Here is an 18685-nt window from a genome sequence, read left to right as displayed (position 1 = left end):
CAAGATATTTAAAGTGACTGGTGGCAATTTTTAAGGGCAAGCTGGAGAGAGAAACGTGGTCAAGTCTATCTGCCAATGGCATAGAAAGACTTTTGTCCCAATTAATTGTGAAGCCAGAAAGCTGCCCATAGTTATTGATGAGTTGAACCAGGGGAGGCATAGAAAGCTTGGCATTGGCCAGTGTCAAAGCCACATCATCTGCATATAAAGTTATAATGGTAGTATCAACACCTTGGTGTTTGATTTGATCAGACTCTTGTATTTGACAAGCACGTTAAGGAGGTGTCTTAAGTGTACTTTTTTCATCTCAGAAGAATTGCTAAGATCAGGTCTATCCTAACAAGGATGCCGAAGTCCTCATTCATTGAGCTCTAACATCTCGCATGGACTATTGTAATTCCCTACTGTCTGGACTGCCTCAAAAAAGTTTTAGACATCTGAAGATGGTAAAAATGCTGCTGCTCGTATTTTTACCAAAGCAGGGAAATATGAGAATATTACCCCGGTGTTGGCCTATCTTCATTGGGGTTTCTTATCAGGTTCAAGCTGACTTCAAGGTGTTCTTGTTAATGTACAAAATTCTTCATGGACTTGCACCTCCTTATGTAAATTATATTCTTAAGGTGTATGTACCTTCTCATTCCATCTGTTCTTAGGGAACTGGTCTTTTGATGTTTCCTTAAGTCAGGAAAAAGACTGGGGGTGAGCGAACTTTATCTTTTTGGGCACCTAAACTTTGGAACAGTCTTCCTCCAGACATAACACAGCCATGCTTGTGGACGTTTTTAAAGCAAAGCTAAAGACCCACTTGTTTTCCCTTTGTTAAACGTGTCTTGAGGTTTTTTTAACTGTTTTAATTTGAGTTTTTTTTATTAATTTGTTTTTTTATTGTCCGCTTTAACTGCCTGTAGAGCAGTTTTAAAAATGAAAATTAATACAGACGTGTGAACAGAATAGGTTAGGGGGTCCCATTGTCCGAATTGTGTGTGTAAAATTTGCCACGCCATCAAAGCCACACCCTCCAGCTAAAGCAGTCAGTACTGGACTCTATCTTAGACCATTATGTTATCTGTCACTTGGGACAGTTTCACTTTGATTAGGTGAAGGACACCAAATATAGACCATCAAAAAGAAAACATGACACTTTCTGTTCTCAGGGGGCGTGGCTTCGATTATGTCAGCATCTGAACAGTAAATATTGTTCAGGACCAGAGGCAGATCAATCACAGAAGGTTTCATGTCTCAGATACGAGGGCTAGAAACGGCAAAAATGGGGTCAAAATTGCAAATTCAATCCAAAATGGCTGACTTCCTGTGGGGTTTGGGCCAAGGCTCTGTTGAGGTAAAGTAATTCCACCAGATATCATAATACAGCCTCAAAACCCCAGTCCGGATGTCGTGAGAAAGAACAGATGAAGAGCAGGAAATTAAGATTAACACAAGTTTAATTTGGTAAATGATAAGTCCAATAATTCCCAATGCATATTGAATACAAAAGAATGATACAGAGAAAAAAAAGAGTTTACCAAAGGGCCCTCTGGGAGAGACTCGGTGAGCAAAAAAAGGCCGTATTCCGAGTGCTCTGTCTTACAATAAATGTTAAAACCTCTTATACCTTTTTGCTTCAAAGCTTACTGAGTGACCCTGCCCTCCAAGAATTATTACGAAGTCTGTGTCGGCGCTGTAAATTAGCCAACCCTAATGTAGTACTTTATTATCTATACCATGCCCAACAGCCGACATTTACTGCTTACAGCTGCTGGGAACATCTTAACCTGAGATTCACCCTTGCTCCAGCCTGAAGCCTGCTGTGACCCTGTGACTTCTCTCCCTAAGGCTCACACATGTTAAATCTCAGTTTTATGGTTATACGTGCTAACTGAACTAATAGCATGAAAGTACATGATTCTAATTCTCAAGAGCTCCAAGAGACATTTTTGTAGGTCCTGAGAGGTTACATGTGTGTACCAAATTTCATAAGCCTAGGTCAATGGCTTGGGCTGATTTTTTAAAAATATTCTAGGGGGCGCTGTGGAAGAATTAGGCTACGTCCACCAAATATCTCATTAGATCTCTTTTGGTGACTGGACTAGGATCAATCATATTGAATTTAGTGCACATGAGATAATTTGTGTGGCAATTAGAGCCAAACGTATGGCCATGGCATCAAGTCTGACTTCGCTGCACCACCATGGCCACACCCTTTTATGAAAAGTGACTGTGCTTGAAAAGAAGTTATCCCCCTAGTTATCAGTCACCTCACAGCGGATTCAGTGTAGACAGCCAGATAGCGACCTTTCCCAGTAAAAAAATTGACTTCCTGGTCTAAGGAGGCGGGGCTTAGATGATGTCAGCATATTAGGATCATCGGGCACCCAAAGGTCATCCTTCATGCCAACTTTGGTGTGATTTGGCATTTGTTTGGAAAAGGTATTGCGTTTTTTCACTTTGGGTGCGAATGCCAAAATCATGCCCTGGCTACGCCCCCTAAACATACACGAAAAGTCACGAATTTGATTACTTGCCCCCATGCCTTAACTGCATATTGACAAAATATGAAGCTGATAGCTCAAAATCCCTTGGAGGAGTTCGTTAATGTTTGAGGTGAGTAAAAGTGAAAAACGGCCAAAAATTTGTCTTTGATCCAAAACGGCCGACTTCCTGTGTGTTTTAGGGCATACCCCCAAGAGACTTTTTTTTTCTTGATTTGAGGAGCTCTACCAGTGTGCCAAATTTCAGATCTGTACGGCTTACGGTTCGGCCTCTATCTCACGTTTGGGGGCGGGGCTAAGATGTTTGACCACGCCTCTTTTAAATTCCATTAAAATACAAAAATGTCACTAAGGGGACAATTCTCACTGAAGTTTGGTGAGTTTTTGAATATGTTTAAGCCTCCAAACAGGCGTTCTTTTTGGAAAAGAATCGTAATAATAAACATGATTACAATAGGCCTTCGCAGTGCTTAGCTGCTCGGGTCTAATTATTTGATATTACCTTTTGTACTAATTTGAAATGTTTTGTACTCCTAGTATTCTTTTAGCCTTTAAACCCTACAAAATAAACATTTATTTCAACATTTTCAAACTTATTCCAAGTTATAGTTTATAACTCACAGCATTATCCATTTTTCAAAACCAGAGCCTATTTTTTGCTTGGCTATTAATAGGTGTAGTACAATGCCAGGCCAAAAAGTCGCCACCTGGATTTAACTAAGCAAATAGGTACGACCTGCCCATTGGATAATTGCTGCATGGGGAATTATGTTTCAGCTGGCAACAAGTTATGTAACCCCAACTGGTGCAATGAGTTGCTTCTCATTTCTTAAATAAACATGTCAAAAGACACATCCCGTGCTCGTGGAGAAGATGTCACTCTGTTTCAGAAGGGTCAAATCATTGGCATGCATCAAGCAGAGAAAACATCTAAGGAGATTGCAGAAACTACCAAAATTGGGTTGAGAACTGTTCAACGCATTAATAAAAACTTGAAGGATAGTGGGGACCCATCGTCTTTGAGGAACAAAAACCTGAATGATCGTGATCAGCGATCACTTAAACGTTTAGTGAAATCAAATCAAGGAAAAACAACAGTAGAACTCTGGGCTATGTTTAATAGTGAAAGTAAGATCATCACCACACGTACAATGTAAAGGGAAATCAAGGGATTGGGACTGAACAGCTGTGTAGCCTTAAGAAAACCACTAATCAGTGAGGCTAACTGGAAAAAAAGGCTTCAATTTGCTATGGAGTCCAGATTTACCCTGTTCCAGAGTGATGTCAGGGCACGTCGGGGTAAGAAGAGAGGCAGGTGAAGCAATACACCCATCATGCTTAGTGCCAACTGAACAAGCCTGTGGGGGCAGTGCTATGATCTGGGGTTGCTGCAGGTGATCAGGTCTGGGTTCAGCAACAGTATGTGTTCAATACAGTGCCTTGTGAAAGTACTTGGCCCCCTTGAACTGGTCAACCTCTTGCCATATTTCAGGCTTCAAACATAAAGATATAAAATTCAAATTTTTTGTGAAGAATCAACAAGTGGGACACAATCGTGAAGTGGAATGAAATTTATTGGATGTGTCAAACGTTTTTAACAAATAAAACACTAAAAAGTGGGGCGTGCAATATTATTCGGCCCCCTTGCGTTAATACTTTGTAGCGCCACCCTTTGCTGCAATTACAGCTGTGAGTCGCTTGGGGTACGTCTCTATCAGTTTTGCACATCGAGAGACTGAAATTCTTGCCCATTCTTCCTTGCAAAACAGCTGGAGCTCAGTGAGGTTGGATGCAGAGCGTTCGTGAACAGCAGTCTTCAGCTCTTCCCACAGATGCTCGATTGGATTCAAGTCTGGACTTTGACTTGGCCATTCCAACACCTGGATACGTTTATTTGTGAACCATTCCATTGTAGATTTGGCTTTATGTTTTGGATCATTGTCTTGTTGGAAGATAAATATCCGTCCCAGTCTCAGGTCTCTTGCAGACTCCAACTGGTTTTCTTCCAGAATGGTCCTGTATTTGGCCCCATCCATCTTCCCATCAATTTTGACCATCTTCCCTGTCCCTGCTGATGAAAACCATGTTGCTGCCACCACCATGTTTGACATTGGGGATGGTGTGTTCAGGGTGATGAGCTGTGTTGATTTTACACCAAACATATCGTTTTGCATTGTGGCCAAACAGTTGGATTTTGGTTTCATCTGACCAGAGCACCTTCTTCCACATGTTTGGTTTGTCTCCCAGGTGGCTTGTTGCAAACTTTAAACAAGACTTTTTATGGATATCTTTGAGAAATGGCTTTCTTCTTGCCACTCTTCCATAAAGGCCAGATTTGTACAGTGTATGACGGATTGTTGTCCTATAGACAGATTCTCCCACCTCAGCTGTAGATCTCTGCAGTTCCTCCAGAGTGATCATGGGCCTCTTGGCTGCATCTCTGATCAGTCTTCTCCTTGTTCAAGATGAAAGTTTAGAGGGACGGCCGGGTCTTGGTAGATTTGCAGTGGTCTGATACTCTTTCCATTTCAATATGATTGCTTGCACAGTGCTCCTTGGGATGTTTAAAGCTTGGGAAATCTTTTTGTATCCAAATCCGGCTTTAAACCTCTCCACAACAGTATCTCGGACCTGCCTGGTGTGTTCCTTGGTCTTCATGATGCTCTCTGCGCTTTGAACAGAACCCTGAGACTATCACAGAGCAGGTGCATTTATACGGAGACTTGATTACACACAGGTGGATTCTATTTATCATCATCAGTCATTTGGGACAACATTGGATCATTCAGAGATCCTCACTGAACTTCTGGAGTGAGTTTGCTGCACTGAAAGTAAAGGGGCTGAATAATATTGCACGCCCCACTTTTCAGTTTTTTATTTGTTAAAAAAGTTTGACACATCCAATAAATTTCATTCCACGTCACGATTGTGTCCCACTTGTTGATTCTTCACAAAAAATTTGAATTTTATATCTTTATGTTTGAAGTATGAAATGTGGCAAGAGGTTGAAAAGTTCAAGGGGGCCGAGTACTTTCACAAGGCACTGTATATACAACCAGAATCTGAGCCATACTAGTTGGTACCCCTACTTGGTCAGACCATCTTCCACCACTATAAACATCTCTAGTAAAGACATCGTCCTTTTTACAACAGTGACAAAACTTCTGGGTGACACTGGACTCTCATATCTCAATTAAAAACCACATAAATCATCTATTTAAAACTTAGAAATATCACCAAACTGCTTCTCTCTCAATCTCAACAATGCTGAAAACCAATCCATGCCTTTGTCTCCTCCAAGGCCTATTACTGTAAAGTTTTACTCAAAGGGATTCCTGCAAATAATATCCAGAAGCTGCAAAACATCCAGAGCTGTGCTACAAGAGTCTTTATAAAAGTTCGCAGAGTGGATCATATCACCTGTCAGGGTCATCCATTTTGGGGGATAGAGCGTCTGGGCTGCAAAGTTTGACATGCGCAGCTCAACAGATGTCGCAGCTCTGACATCACCTGGGATTATAGAACCCACGGAAAATAAACTTTCGTTGCCATTTCCTGCGTGTCTCACAGGACGAAGCAACGGAGGTTCATATCTGGAGAGACAAAAGTTTGAAGGCGAAGTTTTCCTGCACACAGCCATTCCTGGAAGAGCTTGAAAGCTGGAAATCTTAAGATCCTGCCGACACTCCATCGCGGGTGGAAACCCACAGAGGTTCATTTCCAAGGAGACGAGTTTCCCCTTGTGATCCAGTTGACTAAACAGTTCTTCATATTTTTGCCGTTTTGGACAGATGAGAAGCTTATGTTTTGTTTTTTTGAGCTTTTATTGAGTTGATCTCCCCCATCTCTCTTCTTGGAGAGAAGAAATCAACGTCAAAGTAATTTCGTTCTTTATATTAAATTGGATAGGTGCATTTAGAGGTCTGGGCAGGATGAGGCATAGTTTACGTGATTTAGAATCACCAGTAGTTAAATCAAGGTATCAACTTGTTGCAAGCAATACTGATTTAAGTGTTTTATACTGAGCTGTTTTGATTTGCTGTGGAAGTGTGCTAAATCGCGGAGCGCGGATGCAATCAGCAAGGTGCGCGTTTTGTCCGGCTGATTCCAAATCAGCCAGGACTTAGAAGTTGGACTTTTAAAGTTTTTCCATTCAGAGCAGCTGTAGTCTGGGTCTCGTGGCATGACCATTCTTTTGTCCCAGTTTTATTACTGGAGTTTTTCCACTGAGTTCCTGCCTCAGAGTTTTATGACCCTTTGTTCATTTGGGGCAATTGGCACACCAGGAGGACTTCTCTTTCCTAGTTAACCCAAATTGCACATTTTGTCCATAAAACTGCTGGTTTTGTGTAGAAAAGTGCTTGTTAGTTAGGTGAAGGTTTTTGGACCATAATGGTGGTATATCAGGGCTATATGACTTCTGTAAATCTCCACATATACAGGTCCTTCTCAAAATATTAACATATTGTTATAAAGTTCATTATTTTCCATAATGTCATGATGAAAATTTAACATTCATATATTTTAGATTCATTGCACACTAACTGAAATATTTCAGGTCTTTTAATGTCTTAATACGGATGATTTTGGCATACAGCTCATGAAAACCCAAAATTCCTATCTCACAAAATGAGCATATCATTAAAAGGGTCTCTAAACGAGCTATGAACCTAATCATCTGAATCAACGACTTAACTCTAAACACCTGCAAAAGATTCCTGAGGCCTTTAAAACTCCCAGCCTGGTTCATCACTCAAAACCCAAATCATGGGTAAGACTGCCGACCTGACTGCTGTCCAGAAGGCCACTATTGACACCCTCAAGCAAGAGGGTAAGACACAGAAAGAAATTTCTGAACGAATAGGCTGTTCCCAGAGTGCTGTATCAAGGCACCTCAGTGGGAAGTCTGTGGGAAGGAAAAAGTGTGGCAGAAAACGCTGCACAACGAGAAGAGGTGACCGGACCCTGAGGAAGATTGTGGAGAAGGGCCGATTCCAGACCTTGGGGGACCTGCGGAAGCAGTGGACTGAGTCTGGAGTAGAAACATCCAGAGCCACCTGCACAGGCGTGTGCAGGAAATGGGCCGCATTCCCCAGGTCAAGCCACTTTTGAACCAGAAACAGCGGCAGAAGCGCCTGACCTGGGCTACAGAGAAGCAGCACTGGACTGTTGCTCAGTGGTCCGAGGTACTTTTTTCGGATGAAAGCAAATTCTGCATGTCATTCGGAAATCAAGGTGCCAAAGTCTGGAGGAAGACTGGGGAGAAGGAAATGATGTCACCCCAGTCAGTGATGGTCTGGGGTGCCGTGTCAGCTGCTGGTGTTGGTCCACTGTGTTTTATCAAGGGCAGGGTCAATGCAGCTAGCTATCAGGAGATGTTGGAGCACTTCATGCTTCCATCTGCTGAAAAGCTTTATGGAGATGAAGATTTCATTTTTCAGCACGACCTGGCACCTGCTCACAGTGCCAAAACCACTGGTAAATGGTTTACTGACCATGGTATCACTGTGCTCAATTGGCCTGCCAACTCTCCTGACCTGAACCCCATAGAAAATCTATGGGATATTGTGAAGAGAACGTTGAGAGACTCAAGACCCAATACTCTGGATGAGCTAAAGGCCGCTATCGAAGCATCCTGGGCCTCCATAAGACCTCAGAAGTGCCACAGGCTGATTGCCTCCATGCCACGCCGCACTGAAGCAGTCATTTCTGCCAAAGGATTCCCGACCAAGTATTGAGTGCATAACTGGACATGATTATTTTAAGGTTGACGTTTTTTGTATTAAAAACACTTTTCTTTTATTGGTCGGATGAAATATGCTAATTTTGTGAGATAGGAATTTTGGGTTTTCATGAGCTGTATGCCAAAATCATCCGTATTAAGACAATAAAAGACCTGAAATATTTCAGTTAGTGTGCAATGAATCTAAAATATATGAATGTTAAATTTTCATCATGACATTATGGAAAATAATGAACTTTATCACAATATGCTAATATTTTGAGAAGGACCTGTATATTTAAGAGAAGCATTTGTGTTTATTTCGTGCAAGAGTGATTTATCTGTCAAAATAAGGTTAAAGTTCCCCACCTTCGGTGAAGCGGGTAACTAAACAGTGACATTTAGGGCTTTCTTTTTCCTGCTCTCCGTGGAGGTGGACGCTTTTTCTCTGTCTCCCGCACCCCTCCCATATCTGCCCTGCTTCAGCTCTGTGTCTTGTCGTTTTTTTGGAGCCTCTTTTTGCACATCTTCCAAAATATGGATTTGGTCAGCTGGTCTCTCAATGCAATTGATCAAATTTTCTCGACGAGAAGACAGTGGTCGGGAGAGTTTGCACTGCCCACTTAGGGATCCTTGTTAGTTTTTCTTCTCCTTTACAAACCCTGGGATTATCTCCGAGAGTTATTGTTTCCAGTGATGTCGGTTTATCAAATATACCTTCAGACAGTGTGGAGAAGTGGTTAGCATGCAAATACAATTTAACCATTCTTGGAAGCTGATCCAAAGACCCTTGCAGAATCTGAACCGAATGGTTATGCGGCATATTTGTGGGAACGGTCAAAAATCTGTTATGACTGAGGTTGAGAGATTTAACACTGAGAAGTGTGTTGCTGATGAAAACTACTCTCTCTAGTTAATTGTGTGACAGATCAAGACGTTTAAGGTTCCAGTGGTAAGCTGTATCTTTCTTGTCGAGAGACCGTAGATGGTTCCATGCTGCTTTAATGTCCCACAGAGACCGTGGCAAGACAGAAGGCAGGCTTTCAAGGTGGTTGTAGGAGAGATCCAGGGTTCGCAAGTGACTGTAGTGGCTAAGCCGACTGGCAAGACCCTGCAAGCTGTCAGAAAAGACTAATTTTACTAACCAGTTTTGTATGCCTAAAATCCAATATACAGTGATCTTTTTAAAACATGTTCTTGTGTGAAAATTAACTTGTATGAAGTCATTGAGACATGTTTTTCCAGCGTTAACTGACAAAAGATTAAATAATCATCTCTATTAAGATGTTATACTATACTAAGATGTTATTGAGAAATGACTATGCTCATTTGTTAGTTTGTGCTTAGGTATCACTTGTTTTCCATCTGACAACTTGATGTTAATGTTCAGTCACATTACTCTGTAATAAGAATACACTTTGAATCCTTTTCCATCTAATTTAAAAATCTCTTAAATAAGAGTAGTAAGTAAGTATCTAAATTAAAACCTGTATTGAAGCTACCCTGTAGAATTACAGGAGGTCCTGCCTAAAGTGGGGGAGTTCAAGTATCTTGGGGTCTTGTCCACGAATGAGGGAAAAATGGAGCGGGAGATCAGCAGACGGATTGGTGTGTCAGTAGTGATGCGGGCGCTGTAGCGGTCTATCGTGGTGAAGAGAGAGTCAAAAAGCGAAGCTCTCGATTTACCGGTCGATCTACGTTCCTACCCTCATCTATGGTCATGAGCTTTGGGCCATGACCGAAAGAACGGCATCACGGATACAAGCGGCCGAAATGTGTCTGGGCTCTCAGAGATAGGGTGAGAAGCTCAGTCATCCGGAAGAGACTCAGATTAGAGCTGCTGCTTCTCCACGTCGAGAGGAGCCAGTTGAGGTGGCTTGAGCATCTGGTTAGGATACATCCTGGACGGCTCCCTGGTGAGGTGTTCCTGGCACGTCCCACCGGAAGGAGGACCAGAGGTAGACCCAGGACACGCTGGAGGGACTATTTTTATCGGCTGACCTGGGAACACCTTGGGATCCCCCTGGACGGCTGGTGAAAGGGGAGTCTGGGTCTCTCTGCTTAGGCTGCTGCCCCTGCGACCCGACCCTGGATAAGCGGAAGACGATAGATGGATGGATGGATTTTGCTGGACAATCCTCTTAAAACTGTGGATATTTCTGTTACTGATGCACGTTTTCCTACCACACTTTTTTCATCCACTCAACTTGCTATGAATATGATTGGATACAGAACTTCTTCAGCAATGACCTTTTGTGGCTAACACTCCTTGTCAGCAGTGTAGGCAGCAATCTTCCCCATGATAGTGCAGCCTACTGACCCAGACTAAGAGACATTTTAGAGGCCCAGGAAACCTTTGTAGGTGTTTGGAGTTGATTAGGGTATGACACCATGAATTGTTTCTTGACTATTTTGCAATATTCAAATATTCTAAGACACCTAATGTTGGGTTCTGTTTTCTGTAAGCCATAATCATCAAACTTACAAGAAATAAAGGCTTGAAATATTTCACTCTGTCTAATCAATCAGTATAATATAAGTTTTACTTTCTGACATGATATTCCACTTTTTTGAGATGCAACTGTATATTCAGCTCCCTTACTCTGGTACTCCATAAGAAAAAATCCAGTATAATCAATTGCCTTTAGAAGTCACCTAATTAGTAAACCAAGCCTAACTGTGTGTAATTTAGTCGCAGTATGAGTCCATCTGTGAAGGCATCAGAGGTTTGTTAATAAACACAGGGGCCAAAACTGGCAGGCTGGGAAAGGAGAGCATCAATCAGAGAAGAACACTGGAGAAGATGCAAAGATCCACATCTTAGTTGGGATAAAACCATAGAACGATTCCTAGTTGTGTAATCCTGAAACGCGATTTGTTTGTGGGAAGAAGAAAAGCATTGTTGAAACAAAGCCAGAAGGCATCCTGTAGCTAAAAACTAACACTATGCATCACCTTGAACACACTATCCACAATGTGAGACATGAGTATGGCAGGATCATGTTGTGGGAATGTTTTTCTGCAGTAGGGACAGTAAAGCTGGTCAGAGTTGATGGAAAGATGGATGATACAACCAGAGCTACAATAGGAAGGTTTAAATCAAAGCATATTCCTATGTCAAAATTGAGACCTAAATTTAATTGAGAATCTGTGCCAAGACTTGAAAACTGATCATCATTCTCCAACAAGGCTATAGAGCTAGCCTATGTGGAAAGCTGGTAGAGACACAACCAAAAATTCTTGCAACTATAAATCAACCAAATTGAATTTAAATAGACTGTAATTCCTGCATAATGTGACTCTAAAAAATAGTCACATTTCTCACGAGCAGAGGAGCATCTACATAGGTGCACGGGGAGGCAACTGCACCCCTGCTATATACCCTTGCCCCCCCCAGAGGCCTCCCTACTTTTATGTCCTTAAAATACTTGTAATTATTAATACTTGTTACTAATCGTTTGACAACGGTCACTCAATTGCGTGTGATTTCTAAGAGCATTACCATATTTTCCTTGTTAGTTTAGCTCACAATAAGCATGATACAAGTTATTGAAAATTTTAACTATTAAAAAAAGTTTCGGGTTTGCCTTTTTTACGGGCTGCACTTTCACTGACGGCTCTATATGATCAATATCATGGCATTGAGGCACAGTTAAACCATGTTACATCAGTTCGATCAGATTGGGAAATAAATTGGCTGATATGAGAATAACATTTCTAATTTCAATAAATAGCATATCTGCACAAGTCTGCTGGTGTGTTATGAAGTTAAATAGTCCAGGCTTTATAGATGTAGTGAATTTATGTTATAATTTTGTTATGATAAAAGCAAATCCTACAATGCAGAAGCACAGTGAAACTCTATCAGATCACTCCAATTGTCACTATATATATTATTTAGATTGATGAACTTCAATGAAGAGGTCCAGCATTGCCACCCTGCCTAGACCTTTTGCACCTCCTTTGCCCCAACATGTAAAATTTTCTACATCCGCCACTGCTCACGGGGTCTGAAAACTAATGCATGCCACTGTTCAGATTTCTTCTAAACCATATATCCTTTTTCATCTCTTCTACAAGTATACACCACTTCTTTTTGGTTTGTGACATAAATTCCCCATAAACTGCTAATTATTTTATTGGGATATTAGTCAATGATATTAGTTATTTGTAATTGGAAGATTAAAGGAAAACAGAGGTTTTTGGCATATTTCCACATATGAATACTTCTGCTAGGCATTGTAGCAATGTTTAAATTGTGATTCGTTAGCAACTAAGACCCTAGTTAGACACAGCCTACTACCATGGGTTAAACCATTTTTATTTGATGCCCCTTTAAATTCTGCCTTGTAAAACACCAACAATAAATACTGCAGTGCAACAAAACATTTAGATTAATATTGCTAGATGGAATGTTTTATTTTCAGAAACTCGCAAATTTGCTTGATGAAGAAAGATATTCCGCTATTCATACGACTTTCATGTATATTATTCATATTTATATTTTCTGTGTGATTGCTGAATGGCAGCAAATAACGTTTGTCATTTTTTGTGCTCAATATCAAGCCTTCGGCTAAGCAAAAGAGCACACTGTTTTCAGTAGGATTCGGCCGTTTATAACATCAATGTTCTTGTGCGTAAAATCACTCACTATTAATTTTTGTTATCATGCCAGGATCACTCACCTTGTAATTTTAGTGTTTGCACCATCTCGCCCCATCTCTGGATATTAGCCTGTAAAGCCCCAACCGAATTCCTTTGTGCATTTTAGAATAACAGCCTCAACTTTTTTTCTGGGCTACTATGAATATAGTGATCTGGCTTTGCACATGCTGCGTGTTAGTCCTGCCTTCTGTCCTGTTTACTGTTATGCAGGAAACTCCAGGATGGCAGTCCAATACAGGTCCTTCTCAAAATATTAGCATATTGTGATAAAGTTCATTATTTTCCATAATGTAATGAAGAAAATTTAACATTCATATATTTTAGATTCATTGCATACATGGCATACAGCTCATGAAAACCCAAAATTCCTATCTCACAAAATTAGCATATTTTATCCGACCAATAAAAGAACGTCAACCTTCAAATAATCATGTCCAGTTATGCACTCAATACTTGGTCGGGAATCCTTTGGCAGAAATGACTGCTTCAATGCGGCGTGGCATGGAGGCAATCAGCCTGTGGCACTTCTGAGGTCTTATGGAGGCCCAGGATGCTTCGATAGCGGCCTTTAGCTCATCCAGAGCATTGGGTCTTGAGTCTCTCAACGTTCTCTTCACAATATCCCACAGATTCTCTATGGGGTTCAGGTCAGGAGAGTTGGCAGGCCAATTGAGCACAGTGATACCATGGTCAGTAAACCATTTACCAGTGGTTTTGGCACTGTGAGCAGGTGCCAGGTCGTGCTGAAAAATGAAATCTTCATCTCCATCTTCAGTAGATGGAAGCATGAAGTGCTCCAACATCTCCTGATAGCTAGCTGCATTGACCCTGCCCTTGATAAAACACAGTGGACCAACACCAGCAGCTGACACGGCACCCCAGACCATCACTGACTGTGGGTACTTGACACTGGACTTCTGGCATTTTGGCATTTCCTTCTCCCCAGTCTTCCTCCAGACTCTGGCACCTTGATTTCCGAATGACATGCAGAATTTGCTTTCATCCGAAAAAGTACTTTGGACCACTGAGCAACAGTCCAGTGCTGCTTCTCTGTAGCCCAGGTCAGGCGCTTCTGCCGCTGTTTCTGGTTCAAAAGTGGCTTGACCTGGGGAATGCGGCACTTGTAGCCCATTTCCTGCACACGCCTGTGCACGGTGGCTCTGGATGTTTCTACTCCAGACTCAGTTCACTGCTTCCGCAGGTCCCCCAAGGTCTGGAATCGGCCCTTCTCCACAATCTTCCTCAGGGTCCGGTCACCTCTTCTCGTTGTGCAACGTTTTCTGCCACACTTTTTCCTTCCCACAGACTTCCAACTGAGGTGCCTTGATACAGCACTCTGGGAACAGCCTATTCGTTCAGAAATTTCTTTCTGTGTCTTACCCTCTTGCTTGAGGGTGTCAATAGTGGCCTTCTGGACAGCTGTATGCCAAAATCCTCCTTATTAAGACAATAAAAGACCTGAAATATTTCAGTTAGTGTGCAATGAATCTAAAATATATGAATGTTAAATTTTCATCATGACATTATGGAAAATAATGAACTTTATCACAATATGCTAATATTTTGAGAAGGACCTGTATGTGGTGGTTAGGCAGGGGCAGAAAGAGGGAGACCGGAATACAGCAAAGAGCCAGTCCACTCAGCCTTAGAGTATTTAAATAAGCAGGTCATGCACCATAAAGGTTGTGTTGATATGGCAAAATACACTGCTCAAAAAAATAAAGGGAACACTTAAACAACACAATATAACTCCAAGTAAATCAAACTTCTGTGAAATCAAACTATCCACTTAGGAAGCAACACTGATTGACAATCAATTTCACAGCTGTTGTGCAAATAGAATAGACAACAGGGGGAAATCTTTGGCGATTAGCAAGACACACTCAATAAAGGAGTGGTTCTGCAGGTGGGGACCACAGACCACTTCTCAGTACCGATGCTTTCTGGCTGATGTTTTGGTCACTTTTGAATGTTGGTGGTGCTTTCACACTCGTGGCAGCATGAGACGGACTCTACAACCCACACAAGTGGCTCAGGTAGTGCAGCTCATCCAGGATGGCACATCAATGCGAGCTGTGGCAAGAAGGTTTGCTATGTCTGTCAGTGTAGTGTCCAGAGCCTGGAGGCGCTACCAGGAGGCAGGCCAGTACACCAGGAGACGTGGAGGAGGCTGTAGGAGGGCAACAACCCAGCAGCAGGACTGCTACCTCCACCTTTGTGCAAGGATGAACAGGAGGAGCACTGCCAGAGCCCTGCAAAATGACCTCCAGCAGGCCACAAATGTGCATGTGTCTGCACAAACGGTTAGAAACCGACTCCATGAAGATGGTATGAGGGCCTGACGTCCACAAATGGGGGTTGTGTTCACAGCCCAACACCGTGCAGGACGCTTGGCATTTGCCAGAGAACATCAGGACTGGCAAATTCTCCTCTGGCACCCTGTGCTCTTCACAGATGAAAGCAGGTTCACACTGAGCACATGTGACAGACGTGACAGAGTCTGGAGACACTGTGGAGAGTGATCTGCTGCCTACAACATCCTTCAGCAGGACTGGTTTGACAGTGGGTCAGTAATGGTGTGGGGTGGCATTTCTTTGGAGGGCCGCACGGCTCTCCATGTGCTCACCAGAGGTAGCCTGACTGCCATTAGGTACCGAGATGAGATCCTCACACCCCTTGTGAGACCATATGCTGGTGCGGTTGGCCCTGGGTTCCTCCTAATGCAGGACAATGCTAGATCTCATGTGGCTTGAGTGAGTCAGCGTTTCCTGCAATATGAAGACATTGAAGCTATGGACTGGCCCGCCCGTTCCCCAGACCTGAATCCGATTGCGCACATCTGGGACATCATGTCTCGCTCCATCCACCAACGTCACGTTGCACCACAGACTGTCCAGGAGTTGGCGGATGCTTTAGTCCAAGTCTGGGAGGAGATCCCTCAGGAGACCATCTGCCGTCTCATCAGGAGCATGCCCAGGCGTTGTAGGGAGGTCATACAGGCACGTGGAAGCCACACACAATACTGAGCCTCATTGTGACTTGTTTTAAGGACATTACATCAAAGTTGGATCAGCCTATAGTGTGTTTTTCCACTATTTTGTGTGTGACTCCAAATCCAGGCCTCCATTGGTTAATAAATTGGATTTCCATTGATGATTTTTGTGATTTTGTTTTCAGCACATTCAACTTTGTACAGAACTAAGTATTCAATGAGAATATTTCATTCATTCAGATCTAGGATGTGTTATTTGAGTGTTTCATTTATTTTTTTGAGCAGTGTATATCAGTAAACTCTAGTGAAAAATGTGCTTACATATCAAACTTTTGCAGATACTAGTTATAATACATATTTAAATGAATAATTTAATATCTAAATAAATCCTTATTTGTGACCATATACATGTTGGCAGTGGCTTCATCTCCTTTAGATGGCAAACAGCTTTTAACATATAGACTAAGTTCCTGACTTTGAGTTGAACATGTCGATCCTTTCTCACCAAAAAACTAAACTGCTCCTTGAAGCAACATTAAAGTGTACCATTGACCATTTACTGGACCAGTAAATAACATTTAGAGGAAAGATATTTTTACTGCTTAGAACAAGTTGTAGACAAAATTTTTATTAAAATACATTTCAATATGTGATCTTTCTCACCTGTTTATTTATGCACTTTACAACAACACGCATCAACACCACATCTGAATGGGAAAAGGTAAGCTTCGGGTCTTTCCACACCCCCATTTGCTGTTTGCCATCTGGGGTTGAAAGCCGGGAGGAGGAGCGGGCCTTTTGGTTGGGGTCTGGGCTGGGGTTAGGAGTCAGGTCTTGGGGGTCAATTGTTCCGGGTCTGGCATTTCGGCTCTCTCAGGATCATACAGATTTTTTAGAATTTCGTTCCTTGGCTTCGGTGGGGCACTGGGTTCCAGCGGGGGGGCCTCTGCTGGGCAGTGTGCAGTGGCTATTGCAGGTATGGCTTTCTGAAAATACTTCTCCGTGCCAGTTAAAAGAAAATAACAAAGCAATGGCTGAACAAGGATCCTTTGGCCATTGTGATATAAAATGGAAAAACTTGCATTTTATCTAAGATTGTTTAGAGAGTTTAAAACGTCTCGGGCAAAATGGATGAAAGCAAGCAATGACCTTGTATAAAAGGAACTAGTTTGTTTTGCTTTTCCCAGTCAGATTGTTTGGTTGCTTTTTTAAGCTATCACACTCATTACCCACTGTGGGCCTGATCTTCAAGATCTCAAATAGGGGCGCTAAATGCTTGTACAAAATAAAAATTGCATGTGATACACACTATAAGTGGGCATTTTGCGTGCGATTTTAAAAGATTGCTTGTGCAATGGATAACAGGTGCAAAAGAGGTGCAGACTGCCCTATTTAAGTGAGGAAATTGCGTGTGCTTCTGACTGGCAGCTACTGCCCGCAGTGGAACAAGAGGAAACGCAAACAGATCCTCTCTGCTGTGTTGCTTTCAACATGCAGGAGTTGTTGAGCTGCATCATTATGAATGATCCAGTTGCTGATTTTTTCCTTCTGTTCCATTCTGCCCCAGGTTTTGTGGACTGTTACAGTTAGTAAACTTTTGTCGTCGCCATTCACAGCAGCAGGTTTGTCATCTCAGCCTCTGCCCTGAAAAGATTATTTCTTCAATCTGTTTATTTGTGCTGGGCGTTTCTGAGTGCGTAATTATGCATGCAGAATGCTGAGTTTAAGTTGTTCTGGAATGATCCAGATGCAAGAAAGTGTTTCAATGAGTTTTATTATAGGAGTTATGTCATGGCTTCTGTTTGTAATTGGCTCCAAATCTGAGTTTAGATAATCCTACATAGAATCCTCTATTCTCATCTATTTTTATTATTTTTATTATTGACAACCCAAATCTGTTGACACATGTATAGAAGATTCTTTGTCTCCATCGTCTGTCATTTTATCTGTGCCGCCTCCTCACCACAGTGACAGAAGACATTTTTGCGTCCCAGTTAGCACTTGTATTTCAAACGGGCTAAATCTAGAAGAAAAAACTGCACACGCAATCTGTTTCATGTTTGAAAAATCGCATTGCAGGCGGTGGTGGTAAGGGATTACATTTCCATATCCCCTTCCCCAAAAATGTCCATGTTTGGGTGATTACCATAAGTTTTGCATATTCATGAAGGCCTTTGCCTTGCTGTTCCACTGATTTTACACATGCAATCCAATTAGCACCTCATTTGTAGATCAGCTTTGCGGATGCAAACAGGATTGCGTGTGGTTTTGTACATGCAAACTTTTTGAAGATCAGGCCCAGGGCAGGTGGAAAGAGAAAGTCTTTTCCTAACTGACAGATCTACATGTAAACTATTTTAATAATTAAGTTTTGCTTTTTCTATACTTATAAAGACAAGCTAATGAAGATAATTACATTTTTTAACATGCATTTTTTTAACATCCATAAAAAAAAAATGGATGTTAAAATTATAGTTGGCCGGTTGTTCTGGATTTGACCTTTCTGCCCAGTTTATCCTCACACCATGCACTTGTTCATCATTGTACCCATCTATTTTAAAATACTCTCTTCTTTTCTGTGCAGCAGATTTAAGCTGACTATTTTACCCTTTCACTTGAGCTGTCAGAAGTTGTTCTTGACCACTACTACAAGGACAACAATAAAAACACCAATTAAAACATTTATCTAAAGTAAACACGTCTGCGTTTTTTTTTTCTCAAGTCCTAATTTGAAAAAGAAATCTTGACAAAACTTTGTTTGTTGGAGGTCCCAGTTCTGACCCCTGTCTTCCATTAACTTGTTGTCCCCCTTTG

The 18685-nt window shown here is 41.8% G+C and overlaps 1 protein-coding gene across 2 annotated transcripts in view; it reads left to right on the top strand.

The window, feature by feature from the left end:
• nf1a (neurofibromin 1a) overlaps positions 1-18685 on the top strand; it is a 309684-nt gene that overhangs the window by 211778 nt on the left and 79221 nt on the right. The gene's annotated exons all lie outside the window — the stretch shown is intronic.

This window comes from Girardinichthys multiradiatus, chromosome 18 (assembly GCF_021462225.1).
Source record: "Girardinichthys multiradiatus isolate DD_20200921_A chromosome 18, DD_fGirMul_XY1, whole genome shotgun sequence".
Classification (NCBI taxonomy): Eukaryota; Metazoa; Chordata; class Actinopteri; order Cyprinodontiformes; family Goodeidae; genus Girardinichthys; species Girardinichthys multiradiatus.
The sequence above is the reverse complement of the archived record's forward strand: the minus strand, read 5'-3'. Positions and strand labels throughout refer to the sequence as shown.